This window comes from Salmo trutta, chromosome 37, assembly GCF_901001165.1.
Source record: "Salmo trutta chromosome 37, fSalTru1.1, whole genome shotgun sequence".
Lineage (NCBI taxonomy): Eukaryota > Metazoa > Chordata > Actinopteri > Salmoniformes > Salmonidae > Salmo > Salmo trutta.
Genome location: NC_042993.1, coordinates 22,614,897 through 22,633,825, shown reverse-complemented (window position 1 = coordinate 22,633,825; position 18,929 = coordinate 22,614,897).

The window sequence follows — 18,929 nt, the reverse complement described above, 5'->3', positions numbered from 1 at the left end:
AGTGTGCGCCTGTTCACAACTCTCTGCTCTCCTGCACCTGACTCCGCTCCCAGTACGCACACCATCGACACCCTGTCTGTGTCACACCAAACGACTAGCATCACAAACACCGGGAATCTTCCCCTTCAGTTGGTCATCTCACTTTTACCCCTGCCCCAGTAATCACTCCTCTTAATGGCGCCCTTTCCTTGAGAGCAAAACAATTCGCTGCTCTTCTCCCCATTCTCCCCAATTATCACAAGACCACTTCTGGTTACCTTCACCGATTTCACATCACCAAACTTTGTTTTCACCCACCCTGAAACCACAAATGGATCAGCCAAATGGAAAGGGTCCAATTTTTCCCAAAATGTAAACACAACAGGCTCAGAGTTGTCAGTTGTTTGCTACTGTAAAATACACGTTATCCTTTAAGATCCTTTTAAGATCTTTATTCTGATCCTCGGTGCAAGCCTTGGGCTCCGAGAACTTTACCACACCTATCACCTCCGATACTTCACCCTCATTCACTTCCATTTGCACTTTCTACAATTCTTCTTTAACTAATCTCCCTTTTCCCTACCATCTTTAACCAACTCAAGCTCACCCTCTTCCTCCCTTTGACCTCCTCTGCCTCTCTTTTTCCTCCGTATTCCAAGTATACTGTGGCAAGAATAAAATGTGAACCCTTTGGAAATTCCAGGATTTCTGCATAAATTGGTCATAAATATTGATCTGATCTTCATCTAGGTCACAACAATAGACAAACACAGTCTGCTTAAACGAATAACACAAACAATTATACGGTTTCATGTCTTTATTGAACACACCATGTAAACATTCACAGTGCAGGGTGGGAAAAGTATGTGAAACCTTGGATTTAATAACTGTTTGTTTGGCACCTCAAACAAACATGTTCTGAAGTTGTGGATCAGACCTGCACAACAGTCAGGAGGAATTTTGGACCATTCCTCTTTACAAAACTTTTTCAGTTCAGCAATATTGTTGGGATGTCTGGTGTGAACTGCTCTCTTGAAGTCATGCCACAGCATCTCAATCGGTTTGAGGTCAGGACTCTGACTGGGCCACTCCAGAAGAAGTATTTTCTTCTGTTGAAGCCATTCTGTTGATGATTTAATTCTGCGTTTTGGGTCGTTGTCCTGTTGCATCATCCAACTTCTGTTGAGCTTCAATTGACAGACGGATAGCCTAACATTCTCTGGCAAAATGTCTTCATAAACTTGGGAATTCATTTTTCCATCGATGATAGCAAGCTGTCCAGACCTTGAGGCAGCAAAGCAGCCCCAAACCAAGATGCTCCCTCCACCATACTTTACAGTTGGGATGAGGTTTTGATGTTGGTGTGCTGTGCCTTTTTTGCTCTACACATAGTGTTGTGTGTTCCTTCCATACAACTCAACTGTAGTTTCATCTGTCACAGAATATTTTGCCAGTAGCGCTGTGGAACATCCAGGTGCACTTTTGCAAACTTCCGACGTGCAGCAATGTTTTTTTGGACAGCAGTGGCTTCTTCTGTGGTGTTCTCCCATTAACACCATTCTTGTTTAGTGTTTTACATATCGTAGACTCGTCAACCGAGATGTTAGCATGTTTCAGAGATTTCTGTAAGTCTTTAGCTGACACTCTAGGATTCTTCTTAACCTCATTGAGCATTCTGCGCTGTGCTCTTGCAGTCATCTTTGCAGGACAGCCACTCCTAGGGAGGGTAGCAACAGTGCTGAACTTTCTAACTTACAGAAATTCTGTCTTACCGTGGACTGATGAACATCAAGGCTTTTAGAGATACTTTTGTAACCCATTCCAGTTTTATGGAAGTCAACAATTGTTAATCTTAGGTCTTCTGAGATCTCTTTTGGTCGAGGCATGGTTCACATCAAGCAATGCTTCTTGTGAATAGCAAACTCAAATTTTGTGAGTGTGTTTTATAGGGCAAGGCAGCTCTAACCAACATCTCCAATCTCGTCTCATTGATTGGACTTCAGGTTAGCTGACTCCTGACTCCAATTAGCTTTTGGAGAAATCATTAGCCTAGGGGTTCACATACTTTTACAACCTACACTGTGGATATTTAAATGATGTATTCAATATAGAAAAGAAAAATACAATACTTTGTATGTTATTAGTTTAAGCACACTATGTTTGTCTATTGTTGTGACTTAGATGAAGATCAGATCAAATTTGATTAACAATTTATGCAGAAATCCAGGTAATTCCAAAGGATTCACATACTTTTTCTAGCCACTGTACGTCTCCTTATGATAATACTGCACTTCTCCTGACCTACATCTTGTTCTTGCCCTCTCAAGGGACACCATTCTGAATCTCAGCCGTTCTCTTTGAGAGCCAAAGGAGTCCTTCTTCTTCTTCTTCCTTCTTCTATGGTGTAATGGCTTTCACAACAATTTGATGTGCATTCCACCACCTACTGTGCGGTTGAATAATAAGAATCCCAAAAAAGGAAGCAAAGTTTGTATGATATTTTACTTATTTTTACCCTCAATCAAAACAAAATTAACTAAACAAAATCAACTTGCTTTTCTGTCAAAACAAACAAAAAAAACAATTATAATCAGGTCCCTACACAGGCTCAAAAGACTCCTGTCATGGAGGGACATTTCTTAGCGACAATAGTCCTTGCAGTGCTTCTGCCGTGTAGTCTTGGAGCCCCAAACATTCCTTGGCTGCAGATACTGTATAATAATGTCCAGCTTCTTTGACTTCTTAGACACTTGTGCTGTAGAATCAATCACTGTGCCTACGAATGCCACAAAATCCACTTTCTTCACAATGAGTGTATCCAGATCACTCACTTGCAACTGGTTGCATTGCATCCACCACCATATCTTCAACACTGTTGCCTCTTGCCCCTTCGATTCTCTTCACCGCCTCCACATAGGAGATCTGATGCACAGCCCTGATCCTTGACACCTTGACCTCCTTCACCCTAACAGGACACTCAAGGAAGTCCGGAGTATGATCCCCACCACAGTTGCAACATTTTCCATTGACAGATTCTTCAAAACTATACCTCTCCCATCTGCAAACATTTGACATGTGACCATATTTTTTACAATTCCCACACTGAAATGGTTTGGACACAAATGCGCTCACCGCATACAGTACCCCACATATCCAAACTTCACATATTCAGGTAGAGTCTCCTCAAACAACAATAATATCAATAGGCTTTCACCATACGGCAGTGTAGGCTCCTCAGAGGAGGAAGGGGAGGACCATCCTCCTCAGTCAATTTCATAAAAATAAAAATTGTAAAACATTTAAAAAGTTATCCTTTTTAGATAAAACTATACTAAAGTATTCACATGTCAACAAATAATAGATGAAAACACACTGTTTCGCAATGAAGATCTACAGTAGCATCAACAGCACTCTGTAGGGTAGCACCATGGTGTTGCTGGAGGACAGCTAACATCCGTCCTCTTCTGGGAACCATTACTTCAATACAAAACCTAGGAAGCTCATGGTTCTCAACCCCTTCCATACATTACATTACATTACAGTCATTTAGCAGACGCTCTTATCCAGAGCGACTTACAGTAGTGAATGCATACATTTCATACATTTAAAAAAAAAAGTACTTTACACAGTAAATATGACAGCTTCCGGACCTATCAGAGCTCTTAAAGTATGAACTGACATGTTGTCCACCCAATCACAGGATCAGAGAATAAATCTAGTACGGAAAGCATAAGCTACAGCTAGCTAGCACTGCAGTGCAGAAAATGTGTTGAGTAGTTGACTCAAAAAGAAAGTCAATAGTTGAACAGTTTTGAACAAATTAATTTCTTCAAAAATGAAGGAGAAGCTAGAGAGAGAGAGCAATTTCGTGTAATTTTTAAAAACTTTCAGTTTCACTTACTATCAAATGCAGCTAGCTAGTTTAGCCTACTCAAACACCCTTCTCAAACACAGGGATGCTATGTTAGCTAGACAACACAACACTGGACCTCTTCCAAGTCAAGGTAAGCTTTTGGTTTTACAAATGTAATGCCAACGGGCCGGTGTAACTGCTAAACTGCTTATTGACTACACTGTAACGTTACTGCATGATTGTATCAGGTTTACTAACGAGTTATTTCTATTTGCTATGTTTACTGTGACGTTACTTTAGCTAATTTGGAGACAATGATTTCAGCTCTGTGTACATTTTTTTGCCTGGTCACATACAGCTGATGTGTTGAAGTCCACAAATGAAGGGAAAAGGTGAGAGGAGGAGAGCGGATAGATGTGAGAAGGAACAAAATGGTAATAAACATACAGTCAGGTCCATAGATATTTGGACAGTGACTCAATTTGCTTCATTTTGCCTCCGTACGCCACCACAATGGATTTGAAAGGAAACAATCAAGATGTACTTCAAGTGTAGACTTTTATCTTTAATTTAAGAGTTTTCTCAAAATTATTGTATGAACCGTGTAGGAATTACAACCATTTTTATACATAGCCCCCCAACATTAGGGGCTCAAAAGTAATTGGACAAACTAACATAATCATACATTAAATTGTGAGATTTAATACTTGGCTGCAAATCCTTTGCAGTCAATGACTGCCTGAAGTCTGGAACCCATAGACATCACGACACGGTGTTTTTTGTGGTGTGTGGGCTGTGCTTTGGCAAAGTGGGTGGGGTTATATCCTACCTGTTTGGCCCTGTCTGGGGGTTTCATCGGATGGGGCCACAGTGTCTCCTGACCCCTCCTGTCTCAGCCTCCAGTATTTATGCTGCAGTAGTTTATGTGTCGGGGGGCTAGGGTCAGTCTGTTACATCTGGAGTATTTCTCTTGTCTTATCCGGTGTCCTGTGTGAATTTAAATATGCTCTCTCTAATTCTCTTTCTCTCTTTCTTTCTTTCTCTCTCTCGGAGGACCTGAGCCCTAGGACCATGCCTCAGGACTACCTGGCATGATGATTCCTTGCTGTCCCCAGTCCACCTGGCCGTGCTGCTGCTCCAGTTTCAACTGTTCTGCCTGCGGCTATGGAACCCTGACCTGTTCACCGGACGTGCTACCTGTCCCAGACCTGCTGTCCCAGACCTGCTGGAACCCTGACCTGTTCACCAGACGTGCTACCTGTCCCAGACCTGCTGTCCCAGACCTGCTGGAACCCTGACCTGTTCACCGGACGTGCTACCTGTCCCAGACCTGCTGTTTTCAACTCTCTAGAGACAGCAGGAGCGGTATAGATACTCTCAAAGATCGGCTATGAAAAAGCCAACTGACACTTACTCTTGAGTTGCTGACTTGTTGCACCCTCAACAACTACTATGATTATTATTATTTGACCATGCTGGTCATTTATGAACATTTGAACATCTTGGCCATGTGCTGTTATAATCTCCACCCGGCACAGCCAGAAGAGGACTGGCCACCCCTCATAGCCTGGTTCCGCTTTAGGTTTCTTCCTAGGTTTTGGCCTTTCTAGGGAGTTTTTCCTAGCCAGCGTGCTTCTACACCTGCATTGCTTGCTATTTGGGGTTTTAGGCTGGCTTTCTGTACAGCACTTTGAGATATCAGCTGATGTAAGAAGGGCTATATGAATACATTTGATTTGATTTGATTTTTCCCCTGCTGACGCTCTGCCAGGCCTTTACTCCAGCTGTCTTCAGTCCCTGCTTGTTCTTGGAGTTTTGCCTTCCTTTTTGCTTTCAGTAAGGGAAACACATGCTCAATTGGATTCAGGTCAGGTGATTGACTTGGCCATTGCAGAACATTCCACTTCTTTGCCTTAAAAAAGTATTGGGTTGCTTTTGCAGTGTGCTTCAGGTCATTGTCCATCTGCACTGTGAAGCGCTGTCCAATGAGTTTTGAAGCATTTGGCTGAATTTCAGCAGATAATATCTTGTCAGCAGTCACATCATCAATAAATACAAGGGAACCAGTTCCATTGGCAGCCATAAATTCCCACACCATAACACTACCTCCACCATGTTTCACAGATGAGGTGGTATGCTTCGGATCATGAGCAGTTCCTTCCCTTCTCCATACTCTTCTCTATCCATCATTCTGCAACAAGTTAATATTTGTCTCATCTGTCCATAGGATGTTGTTCGAGAACTGTACAGGCTTTTTTAGATGTTTTTTTGGCTAACTCTAATCTGGTCTTCCTGTTTGAGGCTTACCAATGGTTTACATCTTGTGGTAATACGTCTGTATTTACTCTGGTGAAGTTTTCTCTTGATTGTTGACTTTGACACAGATACGCCTACCTCCTGGAGGGTGTTCTTGATGTGGTCAACTGTTGTGAAGGGGTTTTTCTTCACCAGGAAAATAATTATTCGGTCATCCGCCACAGTTGTTTCCATGGTCTTCTATGCCTTTTGGTGTTCCTGAGCTCACCAATGCATTCTTTCTTTTTAAGAATGTACCAAATAGTTGATTTGGCCACACCTAATGTTTTTGGTATTTCTCTGATCGGTTTGTATAGACTTTCAGCCTAATGATGGCTTGCTTCACTGGCAGTGACAGGTATTTGGACTTCATATTGTGGGTTAACAGCAACAGATTCCAAATGCAAATGCAACACTTGAAATCAACTCTAGACCATTTATCTGCCTACTTGCAAATTAACTAATGAGGGAATAACACACACCTGGCCATGGAACAGCTGAGCAGCCAATTGTCGAATTACTTTTGGTCCCTTAATTTTTTTATTCATCTTTATTCAACTAGGCAAGTCGGTTAAGAACAAATTCTTATTTACAATGACGGCCTACCCCGGCCAAAACCTAACCCCAACGACGCTTCTAGCACTGAGATGCAGTGCCTAAGACCGCTGCACCACTCGGGAGCCCAAAAAGGGGGGGTCACATATAAAAAGTACTGTAATTCCTACACCGTTCACCGGATTTGGATGTAAATACCCTAAAATTAAAGCTGAAAGTCTGCACATATTCATTATTTATTTTCAACTCCAATATGCTGTGGTAGACAGCTAAAATAATAATAACTTGGTCAATGTCCAAATATTTATGGACCTGACTGCATCTAAATTTATCTAATAGAAACTCTCATTTGCAACTGTTGGACTAATGATTACACCTTAGATCAGATAGATGCAGCCAAGAGTGTGCAAGGCGGTATTGAATGTGTCATTGTCTGACTATGTGTCACTTTCTTTCACCTCAAATTTTTCTCTGGACCTGTGTGCACCTACGTTGTAAACTTTCATTCATAGGCTAGGTTGTAGCAACCTCATGATGGGTATAAGGACAATTTGAGTGTCATGTAGCAGCCCAAACCTATTGATTTTACATTGAACTGGATGAATGGAATATGAATGACAGCCATCCAATATGCTACAAATAAGGCCAGGCTCATGAAAAAGGCTCACTGCTCCTAAGAGACATGTTATTTCTGACGTGGACATCTTTTCCAGATCCAGTGCACATTTCTTCTGTTCTTCATCAGCACAATTAACAAAAACAAGGCCGCTTCTAGTCACCTTGATTGAATCCATCTTTCCCACTGCTTTCTTCACAGTCCTTGATATTACAAATGGATTTCCCAAATGAATCTCCTACCAAAAACGCAGTCCAATAAGAAATGCATTATTGGACCGGTCCTTGTGTTCTACTACAACTTTTACTCGTTTTGTTCTGTTCTTCGATTTCAGTATTTTCCATGAATTGTCACACACTTCACTTGGGACACTTTCAGATTCAAGCACAGTCGACATTTCGGACATAAGAGTTTTGACATCAAACTATTTGTAATACATTTCATTGGTCAAAACATTGTGAAATGTTAATACAGACATAAAGGGAAACCAATAGTATTGATTCTTGTAAAAATACAAATAAATCACCAAATTTGGAGTTGCATCTGACAGCAGCGAAGATTAATGACATAACTGAAATAATGCATTCAAGCTTAAAACTAAATTAGAAAGATACACCACAATGCCTTAGAAAAAAGTGGAAATAAAACATATATTTAACAATTTAGAAAATAAATATTTGTGTTATCTTGGGTGCTCACGGGAAGTTTCTCTTCAACATTTTGCTTTTGTCTTGCCAAGCCACAATCCTTACTTGTCTACCTTGTGTGCTTGCTCACCCAAACAATAAACCAAAGTCAAGAGATGAATCTGTTTTGGTCAAATATTTATCCTCATGACACAGATGGTTGACCTTGCAACCAGAGCTCTGAATTTGAGGGATAATGAGTAGTTACCAATACTGTAAAAAATGACATTGAAATTCATTCAACATTAGCGGATCCTAACTGTTAGAGGCCAATTTCTATTTTGCCCTGTTTATCAAAGTGTTGGAAAAACTTGTCAACAATCAACTGACTGGCTTTCTTGACGTCTAGAGTATTCTCTCGGGTACGCAATCTGGTTTCCACTCAGGATATGGATGTGTCACTGCAACCTGAAAGGTCCTAAATTATGTCACCATTGCCCTTGATTCTAAGCAATGTTGTGCTGCTATTTTTATTGACTTGGCCAAAGCTTTTTATACTGTAGACCATTCCATTCTTGTGGGCCGGCTAAGGAGTATTGGTGTCTTTGAGGGGTCTTTGGCCTGGTTTGCTAACTACCTCTCTCAAAGAGTGCAGTGTATAAAGTCAGAACATCTGCTACCTCAGCCACTGCCTGTCACCAAGGCAGTACCCCAAGGCTCGATCCTAGGTCCCACGCTCTTCTCAATTTACATCAACAACATAGCTCAAGCAGTCGGAAGCTCTCTCATCCATTTATATGCAGATGATACAGTCTCATACTCAGCTGGCCACTCCCCGGATTTCGTGTTAACCTGTCAAGGTATAGGGGGCAGTATTTTTGATTTTGGATGAAAGGCATGCCCAAATTAAACTGCCTGCTACTCGGGCTCAGAAGGTAGGATATGCATATTATTAGTAGATTTGGATAGAAAACACTCTGAACTTTCTAAAACTGTTTGAATGATGTCTGTGAGTATAACAGAGCTCATATGGCAGGCAAAAACCTGAGAAAAATCCAACCGGGAAGTGGGAAATCTGATGCATGTAGTCTTTTCAAGTCATTGCCTATCTAACACACAGTGACTTAGTGTTCATTTTGCTAAACAGAACCTAGTTTCAGGCTTTTGCGGTGAACACAGAGCGAACAAGAGGACATGGAAGTTAGTGACTCAGAAAACGACATGGGTTTTGTGGCGCGCGTTCACGTGAGGTAGCTGTGTTCCATAACGTTTTTCAAGACATTGGAATCGTCCGGTTGGAATATTATTGAAGTTTTAAGTTAAAAAGGCCCTAAAGATTGATGCTATACAACGTTTGACATGTTTGAACGAACGTAAATATAACTTTTTTTTGACTTTTCGTCGAGACATTTTGGCCGCGCTTCCTACATTTGGAGTAGCTTACTGAACGCGCAAACAACAAGGAGGTATTTGGACATAAATTATGGACTTTATCGAACAAAACAACATTTATTGTGGACCTGGGATTCCTGGAAGTGCCTTCTGATGAAGATCATCAAAGGTAAGTGAATATTTATAATGCTATTTATGATTTTAGATGACTCCAAAATGGCGGGTATCTGTATTGCTTGATGTCTTTTTCTGAGCGCCATACTCAGATTATTGCAAAGTGTGCTTTCCCCGTGAAGCTTTTTTGAAATCTGTCACAGCGGTTGCATAAAGGAGATGTTCATCTATAATTCTTTGAATAACAGTTTAATATTTTATCAACGTTTATGATGAGAATGTTTGTAAATTGTTGTGCTGATTCACCTGCAGTATTGGAGGCAAAATATTTTCTGAACATCATGGGCCAATGTAAAATGCTGTTTTTGGATATAAATATGAACTTTATCGAACAAAACATACATGTATTGTCTAACATTGAGTCCTAGGAGTGTCATCTGATGAAGATCGTCAAAGGTTAGTGCATAATTTTAGCTGAATTTAGGGTTTTTATGACCCCTCTCCTGCTTGGAAAATCTCTGTGTGGTTTTTCTTGTGTTTTCACAAGCATAAAGTTAGATTATGTTAGGACAGTACATAGACAAAAAATTACACACTGCCATTTTCAATGCAAGGACAAGCGTCACCAAAAGCAGAAAACCAGTTAAAATTATGCACTAACTTTTGACAATCTTCATCAGATGACACTACTAGGACATTATGTGTTTTCTATCCAAATCTACTAATAATATGCATTTCCTACCTTCTGGGCCCGAGTAGCAGGCAGTTTAATTTGGGCACGCTTTTCATCCAGAATTCCGAATGCTGCCCCCTACCCTAGAGAAGTTAAAAGACACATCACTGCACTCTATACTACTCTGTAAACTGGCCATCTCTGTATACCCGTCGCAAGACCCACTGATTGATGCTTATTTATAAAACCCTCTTAGGCCTCACTTCCCCCTATCTGAGATACCTACTGCAGCCCTCATCCTCCACATACAACACCCATTCTGCCAGTCACATTCTGTTAAAGGTCCCCAAAGCACACATATCCCTGGGTCGCCCCTCTTTTCAATTTGCTGCAGCTAGCGACTGGAACGAGCTGCAAAAACCACTAAACTGGACCGTTTTATCTCTATCTTGTCATTCAAAGACTATCATGGATGGTCTTACTGACAGTTGTGGCTGCTTCACATGATGTATTGCTATCTCTACCAGCCCTTTGTGCTGTTGTCTGTGCCCAATAATGTTTGTTCCATGTTTTGTGCTGCCACCATGTTGTGCTGGTGCCATGTTGTGTTGCTACCATGTTGTTGTCTTGTTGTGTTGCTTCCTTGCTGTGTTTTCATGTGTTGCTGCCATGCTATATTGTTGTCTTAGATCTCTCTTTATGTGGTGTTGTGGTGTCTCTCTTGTCATGATGTGTGTTTTGTCCTATATTTTTATAAGACAGGAGGCTTTTTGTCTTTTGGTAGGATGTCATTGTAAATAAAAATGTGTTCTTAACTGACTTGCCTAGTTAAATAAATGTTAAATACATTTTTTTAAATTAGCCTATCAATCAAATGTATTTATAAAGCCCTTTTTACATCAGCAGATGTCACAAAGTGCTATACAGAAACGCAGCCTAAAACCCCAAACAGCAAGCGATGTAGATGTAGAAGCCCTGTGGCTCGGAAAAACTCCCTAGAAAGGCAGGAACCTAGGAAGAAACCTAGAGTGGAACCAGGCTCTGAGGGGTTGTTCTAAAAACAACAGGTCGGGGACAAGGTAGCCCGTCCGATGAACAAATCAGGGTTCCATAACTGTTGAAACTGGAGCAGCAGAACAACCAGGTGGACTGGAGACAGCCAGGAATCATCAGGCCAGGTAGTCCTGAAGAATGGTCCTAGGGCACAGGTCCTGAATCAGTTAAGATCTATGTCTTTACTGAACTTAGAAAATCACAACCATGAAGGCAAATCAACTGAAGCAACGTAACAGTTGTGTTGCCAATTTTTTTTATTAAGATATCTACAATTTATCAATATCAAAGTTTCTAAACTTATGAAATTTAGTTTAATCAACTTCAAACATCATTTCACCCAGTGTTTTAGCCAGAGATCCGCAGCATTTTTGTAACATGTTGACGGAAAGTCTGAACAGTGAATGAAAGTTAAAGTGGGACTTACCAGCCTCCAATACCTATGGATATGAAAACCAGATACCCCAGGCAGTGTTTCTTAATCCTGGTCTTAATGCACTAGAATCAGACACTGCATCTTTGCACCTCCACCTCTGATTATTTTAAACTTATGGTAAGGCATGTTATCTCATTTCTAAAACGAGTGCAGCGAATTTTAAGTAATAGGAGCCACATAGCTTGGAAGACAAACACTATATGAACTGTACCAATTATATGGCCTGTTGCCTACTGTTCAGCAGGCTAGCTAAGGTTCCCAGGTTGTTACTAATTTAAAGAGAGAGTTCACCCAAATGGCATATTGGTTGCCTACCATGGATGTTTTACCTGGCCCCTTTCTCAAATGCAAAATTGTCCAAATCATGTCCAAAGCATTGATTTGTGTGAAAATTCTAATATACATACCATTGACTTGCATTGGATTTGTGCCACAAAACCATGTAATTGACTGCTGTCATACCTAGCTAGCTACAGTTCAGTAGTTATCTAGCTAACGTTAGCTAGTTCAATCTACTTGAAACTTTGGCTGGTTTCACATTCAGTCAAGAAAGTTAACATTGGTTTCTATAGTGGGATTTTTTCCCACATTTATTTTTCAAATCGTTTAATAAAATTTAAGTCCGATAAACGTTGTGGCTACCATGTATCTCTTGCTAGCTAACTAACATCAGTTTTAGAGCACATGTCACATTTTCAAACTAGGCCTACACAGCTAACAAAATTACGTTCCAGGACGTGACCACAAAGTTATTTTAGTCCCCACATAAGTCATGATAATGCTATTGTGAAACGTGCCTTCTACGTAGCTGTGGTGTCCGCTGACAAAACTTACATCCCAAGTCTTTTCAGGACAAAGAAATGTGGGGGATTTTAAACAGCTAAATAACGTTATTCAGTAACGTTATAAGAGATGTCCTTGAATCTTCCCTGGACGTGCACGCTGTTACGTGCCTTATTGGTACTGTAGGTACCCACTGACGAAAGTTACCTTCCCAGTAGTTACCCGAAACTGCATTTTGTGGGGCTCTCAATGTACTTTCTGACGTTTCACAACGTTATGAGGTTGACCTAAAAATAATGTTTTTATATAACGTCTCGTAGATGTATCTGTGGTGTCAGTTGACACAAGTTACGTCCCAAGTCACTTCAGGATGTTGAAATGAGGGGTCCCTGAATATCTAATGACATTATAAGACACGTAATTTAATCTACTCTGAACATATACACAGTATCCTGTCGGTAGGTGTCCACTGACCAAATATGCAAAAATCCAGATAACTTCTTATTATCTTTTTTTTAACTTACACTGTATCACAATAGATTTGGAAACAAAATCACAGCAATAAACTCACAAAATAACAGTTCAGTAAAAAGATGAACACTGCATTCCAATCAGGAACTGTAAAACTGCTTAAAGCTAAAAGTTAATAATTATGTTATTGTTGTTCAGGTGCTGCTGCTCGATCCTCATCCACTGTCACTTCCTCAACCCGCTCCTGGAAGTCACAATAATAAAAATGATCAAAATGCCAGTTTAACGTTGAAACCCTACTACATTCCCTTTGTACTAGCACAATAATTTAGCTATACTGACCGACTGGATTAAAGTGAATATTTTTTTAAAAATAAAATAAAAAGTGTTATTTATCTTTCTATTACTCTTGTGCCGAGCTGGTGCATGTTTGAGAGTGTCTGCTATTTTGTCATATACCTCTTGGTAGGTAACCTCGGGGTGTGCTTTCAGGGACGCTCCTATGTTGTGAAAATGTTTTGAAATGGTACATTCCATGTCATATCACTACTTTTCCACCTATGCTGGCTGAGACAGAGGTTGGATATTGTCCCTCTCTTCCCTCATAGGCAGTTTTGGCCATGAGACCTCTCTCCTTCACCTTTTCTTTGTCCTCTCTCTACGATCTTAACAGGTGGTAGGATTTCACATTTAGTTAGTGTATCAGGTAATCATGGGCTAAAACTTGTGTAAACAGGCATTGGGAAATGAATCCAAACACTAAATAGGCATATGGCATATATGACTGCATTTCATTGACATTAATAACATTAAGATATTCGGATTCAATAATATTGTAGGTTGCAATCTCTCAAATTTGGTCACATTCAAGTGGCTCTTGATAAACAGCTAACTTTTTTTGTCAATTGCTGTTCAAATACGTAATATAGATGTATATTTTTTTACAAACAGATACATTTTAAATGGGCATCCCTACCATTTTCTTTCGATAGTGGGAGTGTTTCACAGACATCCTTCAGTTCCTCATTTGTTTCTGCAGTGTTTTTCAGCATTTCAAGTTGCCCCAAGGACTCTGACTCCTTTGGCTGCTGGGCCTCGATGGCCTTCATAACTTGGTTCAGAGGATTCTTGAACTCTGTACGGATCATCTCCAGTTCCATTATTAACCTTATCTCCACTGCTTGAAGATCTGCAAAATAATAAACTCTTTAGTAGCAAGCAGCGTGATGATACAAGCCATGAGTACCAGGCAGAACATGTATGAAAGCCATGTGAAATACCTCAATCAAAATATCCACCCTTCATATATATTAGTAGTGTTGATAACCATATACAGTTGAAGTCGGAAGTTTACATACACTTAGGTTGGAGTCATTAAAACTTGTTTTTCAACCACTCCACAAATTTCTTGTTAACAAACTATAGTTTTGTCAAGTCGGTTAGGACATCTACTTTGTGCATGACACAAGTATTTTTTCCAACAATTGTTTACAGACAGATTATTTCACTTGTAATTCACTGTATCGCAATTCCAGTGGGTCAGACGTTTACATACACTAAGTTGACTGTGCCTTTAAACAGCTTGAAAAATTCCAGAAAATGATGTCATGGCTTTAGAAGCTTCTGATAGGCTAATTGACATAATTTGAGTCAATTGGAGGTGTACCTGTGGATGTATATCAAGGCCTACCTTCAAACTCAGTGCCTCTTTGCTTGACATCATGGGAAAATCTAAAGAAATCAGCCATGACCTCAGATTTTTTTTTTATACCTCCACAAGTCTGATTCATCCTTGGGTGCAATTTCCAAATGCCTGAAGGTACCACGTTCATCTGTATAAACAATAGTACGCAAGTATAACATGCAGCCATCATACCGCTCAGGAAGGAGACATGTTCTGTCTCCTAGAGATAAACGTACTTTGGTGCGAAAAGTGCAAATCAATCCCAGTACAACAGCAAAGGACCTTGTGAAGATGCTGGAGGAAACAGGTACAAAAGTATCTATATCCACAGTAAAACGAGTCCTATATCGACATAACCTGAAAGGCCGCTCAGCAAGGAAAACCACTGCTCCAAAACTGCCATAAAAAAGCCAGACTACCGTTTGCAACTGCACATGGGGACAAAGATTGTACTTTTTGGAGAAATGCCCTCTGGTCTGATGAAACAAAAATAGAACTGTTTGGCCATAATGATCATCGTTATGTTTGAAGGAAAAAGGGGGAGGCTTGCAAGCCGAAGGACACTATCCCAACCGTGAAGAACGGGGGTGGCAGCTTCGTGTTGTGGGGGTGTTTTGCTGCAGGAGGGACTGGTTCACTTCACAAAATAGATGGCATCATGAGGCAGGAAAATTATGTGGATATATTGAAGCAACATCTCAAGACATCAGTCAGGAAGTTAAAGCTTGGTTGCAAATGGGTCTTCCAAATGGACAATGACCCCAAGCATACTTCCAAAGTTGTGGTAAAATGGCTTAAGGACAACAAAGTCAAGGTATTGGAGTGGCCGTCAAAGCCCTGACCTCAATCCTATAGAAGATTTGTGGGCAGAACTGAAAAAGCGTGTGTGAGCAAAGAGGCCTACCAACCTGACTCAGTTACACCAGCTCTGTCAGGAGGAATTGGCCAAAATTCACCCAACTTATTGTAGGAAGCTTGTGGAAGGCTATCCGAAACGTTTGACCCAAGTTAAACAATTTAAAGGCAATGCTACCAAATACTAATTGAGTGTATGTAAACTTCTGACCCACTGGGAATGTGATGAAAGAAATAAAAGCTGAAATAAATCATTCTCTCTAATATTATTCTGACATTTCACATTCTTAAAATAAGTGGTGATCTTTAATTGACTTAAGACAGGGAATTTCTACTAGGATTAAAACTCAGGAATTGTGAAAAACTGAGTTTAAATGTATTTGGCTGAGGTGTATGTAAACATCCGACTTCAACTGTAGCTGCTGACAGCCATACCATTTGGAATTGACATGGATAATACAAGAGAAACAACATTTAGTAAAATATAGGTTATTTATGATTTTGAGATCAATATCTTAATGACTAAAAAAACAGATTCTGATGCTCTGTCTTGGCCAGCTTCTTCATGGCTGCCACTTGGACTAACTGAGAAAACAGAAGAAAAAAATTAAGACATACTTTGCATGCTTTTGAAACTGGCACTGCACCAAAAGTGAAGGGATGTCAGTCAGGAGCTCAGTGGGAAGGTTAATGAATCCCAACAAAAATAAATTCTAAGCATAATTTTTTGTTTTAAATAATGCTTTTAGTTTGATGACAAATACATTTGGATATTTACAAACATGGCATCACACTTGTGTTTTACCCCAGTAGAATATGTTGATTTCACTACTGTTGTCAGTACAAGTTTCACCCATACACAGCACCACAAGTATTTGGAAAGTTCTAACATGCACAAAGTAGTAATAAGACTTTAAATAACCTAATATGCAAAAATGTGATGATAATTGTATTCTATTGAGTGGCTTTGAAATGTCTGTAAAGCTATAATACTTCATACAATTCAATTGTTTACCCTAACAAATTACAACCAGACACTTACTGTCACTCTGGCTTGAGGTGGCACATGGCCTCAAGTCCTCGGCATCTGCAACTTCAAAGAATATCCCAGATGTCAAACTGTTACCACATTTACAATACACGCTTAAAATGTTTTCCTGTCCATCCCATACAGTTGGTGAGAACAGAACTAGACACTAATAAGGTGTAAGAGATAAGTTGGTCCTACCTACGCCCAATGTAATGATTTAGAAACACTTACCTTGGAAACTAGTTATAGATTTATACTATACGTCTACCACAAATTACACTTCATTTTTACACCCTGGCGTAGCAAAAGCTACTACTTACAACCAGGTGGTGACACAGGTTTACGCCTGGCTTAGAACATATTCTACATTGGAACTAGCCTTACGTATGTTCATCCGATGCAACCTGCTCCAGATCCACACAACCAAGCATACATGGCAATATACGGGAGTGGATGGATACAGTGAAATATTATTTTACCAGTGGATGAAAAGATGGAAATTCTGTACTTCTCCCATAATATTTTGTCAGGCCGGTCTCCTCTCTTAATCATTGTTGCGCTGGCATTTCCCTGCTCCACAAAGAAGTTCAGGAATACATGAGCATAGGCACTGAGGACTGAAGAAAGTTGAGGAGAAACCAAAATGCACATGGCAACACTGAAGGCCATGAAGTGTGTGTACTGTTCTTTAGACAAGATTCTTCTCAGTACTACTTTCCCAGTATAGAGTAGAAACTGTCTGAATTCTGTGGCCTTCCAACGGTCAAGGTCATCCAATCCCCATGGTTATTGAGCAAAGCAGTCTGGAATTGAATCCTTTAGTCGGTTTAGTCATTGACTGACCTTGACTTGCACCAACGACAACCTGGCCCCAGTCTTCCCCTAGTCCACATCATCAAGAGCTTCCGGGTTACTCCGAGGCAACAAAGGTGCATGTAGTCAATTGCGAATGACTTCACCATATCAATGGGGAGGATGCAAAAAGGAGAGGTTTTCCCGTCATGGTGATGTTCTGGCTGTACTAATTCCCTAAAGGATTTGTCAGTTCTGCAACAGGTTTTTTTACCTGCGGGTACGTCATCCTCCCATCATACCTGCCTTTTTGTGTGCATCTGTCACAGCCATAGTAGCCAGAATACATCTTTATGCATTTTACCATGGCTTTTGCAGGTGCATCACATGTTACAGAACAAACTTTCACTTGCAGTGTTTTGTCTCCCCACTTCAAGCCGGTCTGCATCAACTCTTTAAGCTCCAGCAAAGTGTCATTGAGGAATTCCAGGGAGCTTGGTTTCGATGATGCCATTGCAAGTGACAGAGGAATCACTGTGGGTGGTGATAGATTGATGGAGCACATAAGTGGCCATAATGACATATTTGTACTTTTGAGCAAAGGGAGACATCCAGATGAAGGGATATTTCTAAGACATGCAAATCTCCAACCACAGATTGAGGATAGATGCTTAGATGTTTCACTAACTCCACCTTCACTTTAAATCTGACAAACTCCACATCAGACTTGACTTCAACACAAACATTGGTCTTTTCTAGGAGAGTTATAGCAGTGGAAGGCAAATCTGCGTGACCATTAGACTGCAACATCTTCAGAAGTGCATGAACAGCATTGTGTTTCACTTGGAAATCACTTATCCAGGTTGCCAGGTCCTCTCTCAATCTTTTTCAACATCATCATTGTCAGAGTCAGTTGTTTTCTGAATTGCACAACCAGCATTGGCTTCAGTCTCTGAATCTATGTCAATGTGTGATGGCAGTCTTGGAGGAGTACCACCTACTGTCTCAAGTTCACCATCTGACTCTTCGTCTACAAGTGTTGGCAGTCTTGGAGTACCTTCCACTGCCTCAACTTCACTATCTGACTCAATTTTACTCTCAGATTCAGTAGGACTGGTATCTTCACTCTTCGTGTCAGACTGGCTGATGAGACTAGATCCACTTTCATTGTCACTGTCTTCCTTCTCCACCCTTTTTTTCTTAAGGGTGGTTTTCTCCCTTGACAATATAGTCCAGATTCTATTGTATTCTCTCTTTCTTGAAGTACTTGACATCCGTGTTACACCAGCGGTTTTAACGGTCTGAAAATGATTAAACAATGATACGATGATGGCTCTACACATACAGTAGAATATGAAATTGGACTACCTTAATGTCCATTGAAAATGAATAATAAATAATGCCACACTAATAATGTTTACATATCGTACATTACTCTTATCATATGTATATACTGTATTTTATACCATCTATTGCACCTTGCCTATGCCGCGCGGCCATCGCTCAGCCATATTTTTATATGTACATATTCTCATTCACCCCTTTAGATTTGTGTGTATTAGGTAGTTGTTGGGGAATTTTTAGATGACTTGTTAGATATTACTGCACTGTCAGAACTAGAAGCACAAGCATTTCACTACCCTCGCATTAACATCTGCTAACCATGTGTATGTGACCAATAAAATTTGATTTGATTTATCTTGTAATAAATCCAGATTCAAC